The sequence below is a fragment of the Cryptomeria japonica genome, unplaced genomic scaffold (genome assembly GCF_030272615.1).
Source record: "Cryptomeria japonica unplaced genomic scaffold, Sugi_1.0 HiC_scaffold_514, whole genome shotgun sequence".
NCBI lineage: Eukaryota > Viridiplantae > Streptophyta > Pinopsida > Cupressales > Cupressaceae > Cryptomeria > Cryptomeria japonica.
In genome coordinates, this window is record NW_026729328.1 from 77,501 (window position 1) to 89,900 (window position 12,400).

Here is a 12,400-nt window from a genome sequence, read left to right on the forward strand (position 1 = left end):
GCACCAGGAAGGGCTCAAGATGGCACCCGCGTTCCGTTTTTTTCACTATCTTTCAGAACGGAAATTTTAAAATCTCGTTTTTTTTTGCCTTTTCTGGAAATTAGTGAAGGCAGCGCATCAAAGGTGCGCAACGCTGGTGCGAACCTGGGAGCGCTCCGATGTGTGCTCCAAGGTGCGGCGTGCACGAAGTCGGACCCCGGTTTGCCCCGGGTGCGCACCTCGCGTGCACCTTGGTGCGCACACCTTGGCTGGGTTGCGCGCCCTGGTGGGCACCATGGTGCGCACCAAGGAGCGCTCCGAAGTGTGCTCCAAGGTGCGGCGTGCACGAAGTCGGAGCCCGGTTTGCCCCGGGTGCGCACCTCGCGTGCACCTTCGCCGCGGTGGGCACCATGGCGTGCACGAAGTCGGAGCCCGGTTTGCCCCGGGTGCGCACCTCGCGTGCACCTTCGCCGGGGTGGGCACCTTGGTGTGCAGACCTTGGCTGGGTTGCGCGCCCTGGTGGGCACCATGGTGCGCACCAAGGAGCGCTCCGAAGTGTGCTCCAAGGTGCGGCCTGCACGAAGTCGGAGCCCGGTTTGCCCCGGGTGTGCACCTCGGGTGGGCACCTTGGTGCGCATGCCTTGCCTGGGCTGCGCACCAGGGCGGGCTCAAGATGGCACCCGCGTTCCTTTTTTTTCACTATCTTTCAAAACGGAAATTTTAAAATCTCATTTTTTTTTGCCTTTTTCTGGAAATTAGTGAAGGCAGCGCATCAAAGGTGCGCACCTCGCTGCCCACCACGGTGCGCAACGCCGGTGGGCACCCGGGAGTGCTTCGAAGTGTGCTCCAAGGTGCTGCGTGCACGTTGTCGGAGCCCGGTTTGCCCCGGGTGCGCACCTCGCGTGCACCTTCGTCGGGGTGGGCACCTTGGCTGGGTTTGCCCCGGCTGCGCTCCGAAGCGGGGTTATTGGAGCGCCGCCTCTTTTTTTGTCGGAGCGTTTGGTGGGGTTTCTCGCATTGGCTCTTCCGAGGCCCGGTTGCCACCCTGGCGCGCACGAAGTCGGAAGTAGGGTTAATTGCCCGGGTGCGCACCTTTGCCAGGGTGGGCACCTTACCTGGGCTGCGCACCAGGGCGGGCTCAAGATGGCACGCGCGTTCCGTTTTTTTCACTATCTTTCAAAACGGAAATTTTAAAATCTCCTTTTTTTTTTGCCTTTTCTGGAAATTAGTGAAGGCAGCGCATCAAAGGTGCGCACCTCGCTGCCCACCTTGGTGTGCTCTGAGGTGCGCACCCGGGAGCGCTACGAAGTGTGCTCCAAGGTGCGGCGTGCACGTTGTCGGAGCCCGGTTTGCCCCGGGTGCGCACCTCGCCTGCACCTTGGCCGGGGTGGGCACCTTGGCTGGGTTTGCCCAGGGTGCGCTCCGAAGCGGGGTTACTGGAGCGCCCCCTCTTTTTTTGTCAGAGCGTTTGGTGGGGTTTCTCGCATTGGCTCTTCCCAGGCCCGGTTGTTGGGTGCGCTCCCACCCTGGCGCGCGCGAAGTTGGAAGTTGGGTTAATTGCCCGGGCGCGCACCTTCGCCAGGGTGGGCACCTTGGTGCGCACACCTTGGCTGGGCTGCGCACCAGGGCGGGCTCAAGATGGCACCAGCATTCCCTTTTTCTCACTATCTTTCAAAACGGAAATTTTAAAATCTCGTTTTTTTTTTGCCTTTTATGGAAATTAGTGAAGGCATCGCATCAAAGGTGCGCACCTCGCTGCCCACCTTGGTGTGCTCCGAGGTGCCCACCACGGTGCGCAACGCCGGTGCGAACCCGGGAGCGCCCCGATGTGTGCTCCAAGGTGCGGCGTGCACGAAGTCGGACCCCGGTTTGCCCCGGGTGCGCACCTCGCGTGCACCTTGGTGCGCACACCTTGGCTGGGTTGCGCGGCCTGGTGGGCACCATGGTGCGCACCAAGGAGCGCTCCGAAGTGTGCTCCAAGGTGCGGCGTGCACGAAGTCGGAGCCCGGTTTGCCCCGGGTACGCACCTCGCGTGCACCTTCGCCGGGGTGGGCACCTCGGCTGGGTTGCGCGCCCTGGTGCGCACCAAGGAGCGCTCCGAAGTGTGCTCCAAGGTGCGGCGTGCACGAAGTCGGAGCCCGGTTTGCCCCGGGTGCGCACCTTCGCCGCGGTGCGCACCATGGCGTGCACGAAGTCGGAGCCCGGTTTGCCCCGGGTGCGCACCTCGCGTGCACCTTCGGCGGGGTTGCGCGCCCTGGTGGGCACCATGGTGCGCACCAAGGAGCGCTCCGAAGTGTGCTCCAAGGTGCGGCGTGCACGAAGTCGGAGCCCGGTTTGCCCCGGGTGCGCACCTCGCGTGCACCTTCGGCGGGGTTGCGCGCCCTGGTGGGCACCATGGTGCGCACCAAGGAGCGCTCCGAAGTGTGCTCCAAGGTGCGGCGTGCACGAAGTCGGAGCCCGGTTTGCCCCGGGTGCGCACCTCGCGTGCACCTTCGCCGCGGTGGGCACCATGGCGTGCACGAAGTCGGAGCCCGGTTTGCCCCGGGTGCGCACCTCGCGTGCACCTTCGCCGGGGTGGGCACCTCGGCTGGGTTGCGCGCCCTGGTGCGCACCAAGGAGCGCTCCGAAGTGTGCTCCAAGGTGCGGCGTGCACGAAGTCGGAGCCCGGTTTGCCCCGGGTGCGCACCTCGCGTGCACCTTCGCCAGGGTGGGCACCTCGGTGCGCACACCTTCTCAATGTTTTCTTGCCTTTTCTGGAAATTGGTGAAGGCAGCGCATCAAAGGTGCGCACCTCGGTGTGCTCCGAGGTGCGAACCCGAGAGCGCTCCGAGGTGCCCACGAAGTCGAAAGTCGGGTTAATTGCATTGTTTTCCCCGGGTGCGCTCCGAGGTGCGCAACATCGGCGCGCACCAAGGAGGGCTCCGAAGTGTGCTCCAAGGTGCGCACGATGGCGTGCACCTCTGGTGCGCACGATTCGGAGCTCGGTTTGACCGGGGTGCGCACACCTTGGCTGGGTTGCGCACCTTTTGTGCGCTCCAAGGTGCGCACGAAGTCGGAGCTCGGTTTGCCCCGGGTGCGCACCTTCGCCAGGGTGCGCACCTTGATGCGCACGCCTTGGCTGGGCTGCGCACCTTGGTGGGCGCCATGGTGCGCACCTTTCGTGCGCTCCAAGGTGCGCACGAAGTCGGAGCTCGGTTTGCCCCGGGTGCGCACCTTGGTGGGCGCCATGGTGCACTCCGAGGTGCCCAAGATTGGTGCGCACCAAGGAGCGCTCCGAAGTGCGCTCCAAGGTGCGCGCGAAGTCGAAAGTTGGGTTAATTGTCCGGTTTGCCTCGGGTGCGCACCTTGCGTGCACCTTCGCCAGGGTGGGCGCCTTGGTGCGCACACCTTGGCTGGGCTGCGCACACCTTGGCACCCGCGTTTCCTTCATTTTAAATTTTTTTTTTTTACAATCTCTCAAGTGGGAAATTCTATAATCTCAACTTTTTTTGCCTTTTCAGGAAACTTTTGAATGGAGCGCATCATTGGTGCGCTCCGAAGTGTGCTCCAAAGCTCTCTCCAGCTGCGTGCACCTGCCCCGGCCGCGCACCCGGCCCCGCCCAGCTTCGCTCACCTGTCCCGGGCGTCTGGTGCGGAACCTTAGAGTAAGAAACATCACCGTGCACCTTGGCCAACGTGCGCGACTCGACCGAGCGCGCACTGGCCGAGGTGCACACCGATTTCACCTGGGTGCGCGCGCAGCACCTCGGGCGCACCGGGGTGCGCGCACAACGCCCGGGTTGCACCGTGGCCTGTGTGCTCGGGGCGCCTCGGGTGCGCGCTCGGTGTCGCCCCCGCGCGCGCGGTAGTGCGGGCAGCGCACCCCGGCCCGGCCCGGCCCCGACGAGAACGCAAACGGGCAAAAGGTTTATTCAAATAGCATTGCGACGCCCGGCGAAAAACTAAAAAAGGGTGCAACACCGGGACTTCCCGGGAGGTCACCCATCCCAGTACTACTCCGGCCCAAGCGCGCTTAACTGCGGAGTTCTGATGGGATCCGGTGCACTAACGCTGGTATGATCGCACCCGTTATGAGCTTGTCGCAGTGTGTACTTAGCAAACCGCGACCCACGTGCGAATCCACCCCGGCCACCCACCCCCGTCGAGGTGCACACCCTCCCTCGCGAAGTGCGCCCCGTTCGCCAAGTGTGAGCCCTGCCCGGGTGCGCGCACCTTGCTAGGGCGTCGGGTGTGCACCCGGCCCGGCCTACGTGCGTGCACCTGGAGGGGGCGTCGTGTGCGTGCAGTGTCCCGTCTGCAACGCGGTGCCCACACACCACCTCGGGCGCAACGACCTGCGCTCACATGTGGGCCGAGTGCACCTTGGTGCATGTTCGGGGCGCCTCGGGTGCACGCTCGATCTTGCCCCGGTGCACCAAGGCGCTCGGTTTGCCCCGGGTGCGCACTTGGTGCAAGGTGGGCACCCAAAATAGGGATCAAGCACCAAAACACAAGTTTCGGGATGCAAAATGGGACCCAAGGACCACAAATGCGTTCCAAGACCCATGATGGGTCCACGAGAACAAAAATGTGTTCCGAGACTTAATAAACAAATATTGGGTTTTAGGAGAAGAAACATGCTCTGATGCCCAAAACGAGAATCGACCCCGAAAAGGCCACAGGCCAAAAGTGGGATGCGAGACAAAAAAAAATGGGACCCGAGGACCAAAATTGGGTTCCCAGGTCGAAGACAGGGCAACCGGACAAGAAACGACCTCTAAGGCTCGAAATGAGTCCCGACGACTAAAACTTGACAAGAAGCACCCATCAGGCACCCAACTCGACACCCATGGGATGCCGACCCACCCGGGCTTCCACCTAGCACACCTTGGCACCCACCCACCCTCGCACCCAACCTCGCACCCAACTTAGCACCTTTGAACCCACATTGGCACTCACCCTGACCCTGGCACCTTGGAACCCACATTGGCACTCACCTTGACCCTGGCACCCACCTTTGCACTCACCTTGGGACCCACCCTGGCTCCCACCTCGGCACCCACCCAGACACCCACCTTGGTTCCTTGGCACCCACCTTGGATCCTTGGCACCCACCCCGACACCCACCTTGGCACGCAACTTGGCTACTTGCCACCCACCTTGGCTCCTTGACGCCCACCCCGACAACCACCCCGTGACCTACCCTGGCTAGGGTTGGTGCACACCCACCCTGGTGCCCACCTTGGCACCCACCCTATGACCCACCTTGGCACGCACCTTAGTACCCACCCCGTTACCCACCCTAGGACCCACCCCGTGACCCACCTTGGCCAGGGTGGGTGCCTTGGTGCGCACAACTTGCCTGGGCTGCACACCAGGGCGGGCTCAAGATGGCACCCGCGTTCCGTTTTTTTCACTATCTTTCAAAACGGAAATTTTAAAATCTCATTTTTTTCTTTTTTTTGCCTTTTCTGGAAATTAGTGAAGGCAGCGCATCAAAGGTGCGCAATGCTGGTGCGAACCCGGGAGCGCTCCGATGTGTGCTCCAAGGTGCGGCGTGCACGAAGTCCGAGCCCGGTTTGCCCCGGGTGCGCACCTCGCGTGCACCTTCGCCGGGGTGAGCACCTTGGCTGGGTTGCGCGCCCTGGTGCGTACCAAGGAGCGCTCTGAAGTGTGCTCCAAGGTGCGGCGTGCACGAAGTCGGAGCCCGGTTTGCCCCGGGTGTGCACCTCGGGTGCGCACCTCGCGTGCACCTTCGCTGCGGTGGGCACCTTGGCTGGGTTGCGCGCCTTGGTGGGCACCATGCAGTGCACGAAGTCGGAGCCCGGTTTGCCCCGGGCGCGCACCTCCGCCAGGGTGGGCACCTTGGTGCGCACAACTTGCCTGGGCTGCGCATCAGGAAGGGCTCAAGATGGCACCCGCGTTCCGTTTTTTTCACTATCTTTCAGAACGGAAATTTTAAAATATCGTTTTTTTTTGCCTTTTCTGGAAATTAGTGAAGGCAGCGCATCAAAGGTGCGCAACGCTGGTGCGAACCTGGGAGCGCTCCGATGTGTGCTCCAAGGTGCGGCGTGCACGAAGTCGGAGCCCGGTTTGCCTCGGGTGCGCCCTGGTGGGCACCATGGTGCGCACCAAGGAGCGCTCCGAAGTGTGCTCCAAGGTGCGGCCTGCACGAAGTCGGAGCCCGGTTTGCCCCGGGTGTGCACCTCGGGTGGGCACCTTGGTGCGCATGCCTTGCCTGGGCTGCGCACCAGGGCGGGCTCAAGATGGCACCCGCGTTCCTTTTTTTTCACTATCTTTCAAAACGGAAATTTTAAAATCTCATTTTTTTTTGCCTTTTTCTGGAAATTAGTGAAGGCAGCGCATCAAAGGTGCGCACCTCGCTGCCCACCACGGTGCGCAACGCCGGTGGGCACCCGGGAGTGCTTCGAAGTGTGCTCCAAGGTGCTGCGTGCACGTTGTCGGAGCCCGGTTTGCCCCGGGTGCGCACCTCGCGTGCACCTTCGTCGGGGTGGGCACCTTGGCTTGGTTTGCCCCGGCTGCGCTCCGAAGCGGGGTTATTGGAGCGCCGCCTCTTTTTTTGTCGGAGCGTTTGGTGGGGTTTCTCGCATTGGCTCTTCCGAGGCCCGGTTGCCACCCTGGCGCGCACGAAGTCGGAAGTAGGGTTAATTGCCCGGGTGCGCACCTTTGCCAGGGTGGCACCTTACCTGGGCTGCGCACCAGGGCGGGCTCAAGATGGCACGCGCGTTCCGTTTTTTTCACTATCTTTCAAAACGGAAATTTTAAAATCTCCTTTTTTTTTTGCCTTTTCTGGAAATTAGTGAAGGCAGCGCATCAAAGGTGCGCACCTCGCTGCCCACCTTGGTGTGCTCTGAGGTGCGCACCCGGGAGCGCTACGAAGTGTGCTCCAAGGTGCGGCGTGCACGTTGTCGGAGCCCGGTTTGCCCCGGGTGCGCACCTCGCCTGCACCTTGGCCGGGGTGGGCACCTTGGCTGGGTTTGCCCAGGGTGCGCTCCGAAGCGGGGTTACTGGAGCGCCCCCTCTTTTTTTGTCAGAGAGTTTGGTGGGGTTTCTCGCATTGGCTCTTCCCAGGCCCGGTTGTTGGGTGCGCTCCCACCCTGGCGCGCGCGAAGTTGGAAGTTGGGTTAATTGCCCGGGCGCGCACCTTCGCCAGGGTGGGCACCTTGGTGCGCAAACCTTGGCTGGGCTGCGCACCAGGGCGGGCTCAAGATGGCACCAGCATTCCCTTTTTCTCACTATCTTTCAAAACGGAAATTTTAAAATCTCGTTTTTTTTTTGCCTTTTATGGAAATTAGTGAAGGCATCGCATCAAAGGTGCGCACCTCGCTGCCCACCTTGGTGTGCTCCGAGGTGCCCACCACGGTGCGCAACGCCGGTGCGAACCCGGGAGCGCCCCGATGTGTGCTCCAAGGTGCGGCGTGCACGAAGTCGGACCCCGGTTTGCCCCGGGTGCGCACCTCGCGTGCACCTTGGTGCGCACACCTTGGCTGGGTTGCGCGGCCTGGTGGGCACCATGGTGCGCACCAAGGAGCGCTCCGAAGTGTGCTCCAAGGTGCGGCGTGCACGAAGTCGGAGCCCGGTTTGCCCCGGGTGCGCACCTTCGCCGCGGTGGGCACCATGGCGTGCACGAAGTCGGAGCCCGGTTTGCCCCGGGTGCGCACCTCGCGTGCACCTTCGCCGGGGTGGGCACCTCGGCTGGGTTGCGCGCCCTGGTGCGCACCAAGGAGCGCTCTGAAGTGTGCTCCAAGGTGCGGCGTGCACGAAGTCGGAGCCCGGTTTGCCCCGGGTGTGCACCTCGCGTGCACCTTCGCTGCGGTGGGCACCTTGGCTGGGTTGCGCGCCTTGGTGGGCACCATGCAGTGCACGAAGTCGGAGCCCGGTTTGCCCCGGGCGCGCACCTCCGCCAGGGTGGGCACCTTGGTGCGCACAACTTGCCTGGGCTGCGCACCAGGAAGGGCTCAAGATGGCACCCGCGTTCCGTTTTTTTCACTATCTTTCAGAACGGAAATTTTAAAATATCGTTTTTTTTTGCCTTTTCTGGAAATTAGTGAAGGCAGCGCATCAAAGGTGCGCAACGCTGGTGCGAACCTGGGAGCGCTCCGATGTGTGCTCCAAGGTGCGGCGTGCACGAAGTCGGACCCCGGTTTGCCCCGGGTGCGCACCTCGCGTGCACCTTGGTGCGCACACCTTGGCTGGGTTGCGCGCCCTGGTGGGCACCATGGTGCGCACCAAGGAGCGCTCCGAAGTGTGCTCCAAGGTGCGGCGTGCACGAAGTCGGAGCCCGGTTTGCCCCGGGTGCGCACCTCGCGTGCACCTTCGCCGCGGTGGGCACCATGGCGTGCACGAAGTCGGAGCCCGGTTTGCCCCGGGTGCGCACCTCGCGTGCACCTTCGCCGGGGTGGGCACCTTGGTGTGCAGACCTTGGCTGGGTTGCGCGCCCTGGTGGGCACCATGGTGCGCACCAAGGAGCGCTCCGAAGTGTGCTCCAAGGTGCGGCCTGCACGAAGTCGGAGCCCGGTTTGCCCCGGGTGTGCACCTCGGGTGGGCACCTTGGTGCGCATGCCTTGCCTGGGCTGCGCACCAGGGCGGGCTCAAGATGGCACCCGCGTTCCTTTTTTTTCACTATCTTTCAAAACGGAAATTTTAAAATCTCATTTTTTTTTGCCTTTTTCTGGAAATTAGTGAAGGCAGCGCATCAAAGGTGCGCACCTCGCTGCCCACCACGGTGCGCAACGCCGGTGGGCACCCGGGAGTGCTTCGAAGTGTGCTCCAAGGTGCTGCGTGCACGTTGTCGGAGCCCGGTTTGCCCCGGGTGCGCACCTCGCGTGCACCTTCGTCGGGGTGGGCACCTTGGCTGGGTTTGCCCCGGCTGCGCTCCGAAGCGGGGTTATTGGAGCGCCGCCTCTTTTTTTGTCGGAGCGTTTGGTGGGGTTTCTCGCATTGGCTCTTCCGAGGCCCGGTTGCCACCCTGGCGCGCACGAAGTCGGAAGTAGGGTTAATTGCCCGGGTGCGCACCTTTGCCAGGGTGGGCACCTTACCTGGGCTGCGCACCAGGGCGGGCTCAAGATGGCACGCGCGTTCCGTTTTTTTCACTATCTTTCAAAACGGAAATTTTAAAATCTCCTTTTTTTTTTGCCTTTTCTGGAAATTAGTGAAGGCAGCGCATCAAAGGTGCGCACCTCGCTGCCCACCTTGGTGTGCTCTGAGGTGCGCACCCGGGAGCGCTACGAAGTGTGCTCCAAGGTGCGGCGTGCACGTTGTCGGAGCCCGGTTTGCCCCGGGTGCGCACCTCGCCTGCACCTTGGCCGGGGTGGGCACCTTGGCTGGGTTTGCCCAGGGTGCGCTCCGAAGCGGGGTTACTGGAGCGCCCCCTCTTTTTTTGTCAGAGCGTTTGGTGGGGTTTCTCGCATTGGCTCTTCCCAGGCCCGGTTGTTGGGTGCGCTCCCACCCTGGCGCGCGCGAAGTTGGAAGTTGGGTTAATTGCCCGGGCGCGCACCTTCGCCAGGGTGGGCACCTTGGTGCGCACACCTTGGCTGGGCTGCGCACCAGGGCGGGCTCAAGATGGCACCAGCATTCCCTTTTTCTCACTATCTTTCAAAACGGAAATTTTAAAATCTCGTTTTTTTTTTGCCTTTTATGGAAATTAGTGAAGGCATCGCATCAAAGGTGCGCACCTCGCTGCCCACCTTGGTGTGCTCCGAGGTGCCCACCACGGTGCGCAACGCCGGTGCGAACCCGGGAGCGCCCCGATGTGTGCTCCAAGGTGCGGCGTGCACGAAGTCGGACCCCGGTTTGCCCCGGGTGCGCACCTCGCGTGCACCTTGGTGCGCACACCTTGGCTGGGTTGCGCGGCCTGGTGGGCACCATGGTGCGCACCAAGGAGCGCTCCGAAGTGTGCTCCAAGGTGCGGCGTGCACGAAGTCGGAGCCCGGTTTGCCCCGGGTACGCACCTCGCGTGCACCTTCGCCGGGGTGGGCACCTCGGCTGGGTTGCGCGCCCTGGTGCGCACCAAGGAGCGCTCCGAAGTGTGCTCCAAGGTGCGGCGTGCACGAAGTCGGAGCCCGGTTTGCCCCGGGTGCGCACCTTCGCCGCGGTGCGCACCATGGCGTGCACGAAGTCGGAGCCCGGTTTGCCCCGGGTGCGCACCTCGCGTGCACCTTCGGCGGGGTTGCGCGCCCTGGTGGGCACCATGGTGCGCACCAAGGAGCGCTCCGAAGTGTGCTCCAAGGTGCGGCGTGCACGAAGTCGGAGCCCGGTTTGCCCCGGGTGCGCACCTCGCGTGCACCTTCGGCGGGGTTGCGCGCCCTGGTGGGCACCATGGTGCGCACCAAGGAGCGCTCCGAAGTGTGCTCCAAGGTGCGGCGTGCACGAAGTCGGAGCCCGGTTTGCCCCGGGTGCGCACCTCGCGTGCACCTTCGCCGCGGTGGGCACCATGGCGTGCACGAAGTCGGAGCCCGGTTTGCCCCGGGTGCGCACCTCGCGTGCACCTTCGCCGGGGTGGGCACCTCGGCTGGGTTGCGCGCCCTGGTGCGCACCAAGGAGCGCTCCGAAGTGTGCTCCAAGGTGCGGCGTGCACGAAGTCGGAGCCCGGTTTGCCCCGGGTGCGCACCTCGCGTGCACCTTCGCCAGGGTGGGCACCTCGGTGCGCACACCTTCTCAATGTTTTCTTGCCTTTTCTGGAAATTGGTGAAGGCAGCGCATCAAAGGTGCGCACCTCGGTGTGCTCCGAGGTGCGAACCCGAGAGCGCTCCGAGGTGCCCACGAAGTCGAAAGTCGGGTTAATTGCATTGTTTTCCCCGGGTGCGCTCCGAGGTGCGCAACATCGGCGCGCACCAAGGAGGGCTCCGAAGTGTGCTCCAAGGTGCGCACGATGGCGTGCACCTCTGGTGCGCACGATTCGGAGCTCGGTTTGACCGGGGTGCGCACACCTTGGCTGGGTTGCGCACCTTTTGTGCGCTCCAAGGTGCGCACGAAGTCGGAGCTCGGTTTGCCCCGGGTGCGCACCTTCGCCAGGGTGCGCACCTTGATGCGCACGCCTTGGCTGGGCTGCGCACCTTGGTGGGCGCCATGGTGCGCACCTTTCGTGCGCTCCAAGGTGCGCACGAAGTCGGAGCTCGGTTTGCCCCGGGTGCGCACCTTGGTGGGCGCCATGGTGCACTCCGAGGTGCCCAAGATTGGTGCGCACCAAGGAGCGCTCCGAAGTGCGCTCCAAGGTGCGCGCGAAGTCGAAAGTTGGGTTAATTGTCCGGTTTGCCTCGGGTGCGCACCTTGCGTGCACCTTCGCCAGGGTGGGCGCCTTGGTGCGCACACCTTGGCTGGGCTGCGCACACCTTGGCACCCGCGTTTCCTTCATTTTAAATTTTTTTTTTTTACAATCTCTCAAGTGGGAAATTCTATAATCTCAACTTTTTTTGCCTTTTCAGGAAACTTTTGAATGGAGCGCATCATTGGTGCGCTCCGAAGTGTGCTCCAAAGCTCTCTCCAGCTGCGTGCACCTGCCCCGGCCGCGCACCCGGCCCCGCCCAGCTTCGCTCACCTGTCCCGGGCGTCTGGTGCGGAACCTTAGAGTAAGAAACATCACCGTGCACCTTGGCCAACGTGCGCGACTCGACCGAGCGCGCACTGGCCGAGGTGCACACCGATTTCACCTGGGTGCGCGCGCAGCACCTCGGGCGCACCGGGGTGCGCGCACAACGCCCGGGTTGCACCGTGGCCTGTGTGCTCGGGGCGCCTCGGGTGCGCGCTCGGTGTCGCCCCCCGCGCGCGCGGTAGTGCGGGCAGCGCACCCCGGCCCGGCCCGGCCCCGACGAGAACGCAAACGGGCAAAAGGTTTATTCAAATAGCATTGCGACGCCCGGCGAAAAACTAAAAAAGGGTGCAACACCGGGACTTCCCGGGAGGTCACCCATCCCAGTACTACTCCGGCCCAAGCGCGCTTAACTGCGGAGTTCTGATGGGATCCGGTGCACTAACGCTGGTATGATCGCACCCGGTATGAGCTTGTCGCAGTGTGTACTTAGCAAACCGCGACCCACGTGCGAATCCACCCCGGCCACCCACCCCCGTCGAGGTGCACACCCTCCCTCGCGAAGTGCGCCCCGTTCGCCAAGTGTGAGCCCTGCCCGGGTGCGCGCACCTTGCTAGGGCGTCGGGTGTGCACCCGGCCCGGCCTACGTGCGTGCACCTGGAGGGGGCGTCGTGTGCGTGCAGTGTCCCGTCTGCAACGCGGTGCCCACACACCACCTCGGGCGCAACGACCTGCGCTCACATGTGGGCCGAGTGCACCTTGGTGCATGTTCGGGGCGCCTCGGGTGCACGCTCGATCTTGCCCCGGTGCACCAAGGCGCTCGGTTTGCCCCGGGTGCGCACTTGGTGCAAGGTGGGCACCCAAAATAGGGATCAAGCACCAAAACACAAGTTT

The 12,400-nt window shown here is 63.3% G+C and overlaps 2 non-coding genes across 2 annotated transcripts; both read right to left on the bottom strand.

Moving 5' to 3' along the window:
* Positions 1-3,927: 3,927 nt before the first annotated feature.
* On the bottom strand, positions 3,928-4,046 carry LOC131872102 (5S ribosomal RNA). Its single transcript, XR_009370286.1, has one exon. It is a non-coding gene; the product is annotated as a 5S ribosomal RNA (ribosomal RNA).
* Positions 4,047-11,851: 7,805 nt separating this feature from the next.
* Positions 11,852-11,970, bottom strand: LOC131872103 (5S ribosomal RNA). Its single transcript, XR_009370287.1, has one exon. It is a non-coding gene; the product is annotated as a 5S ribosomal RNA (ribosomal RNA).
* Positions 11,971-12,400: the final 430 nt, after the last annotated feature.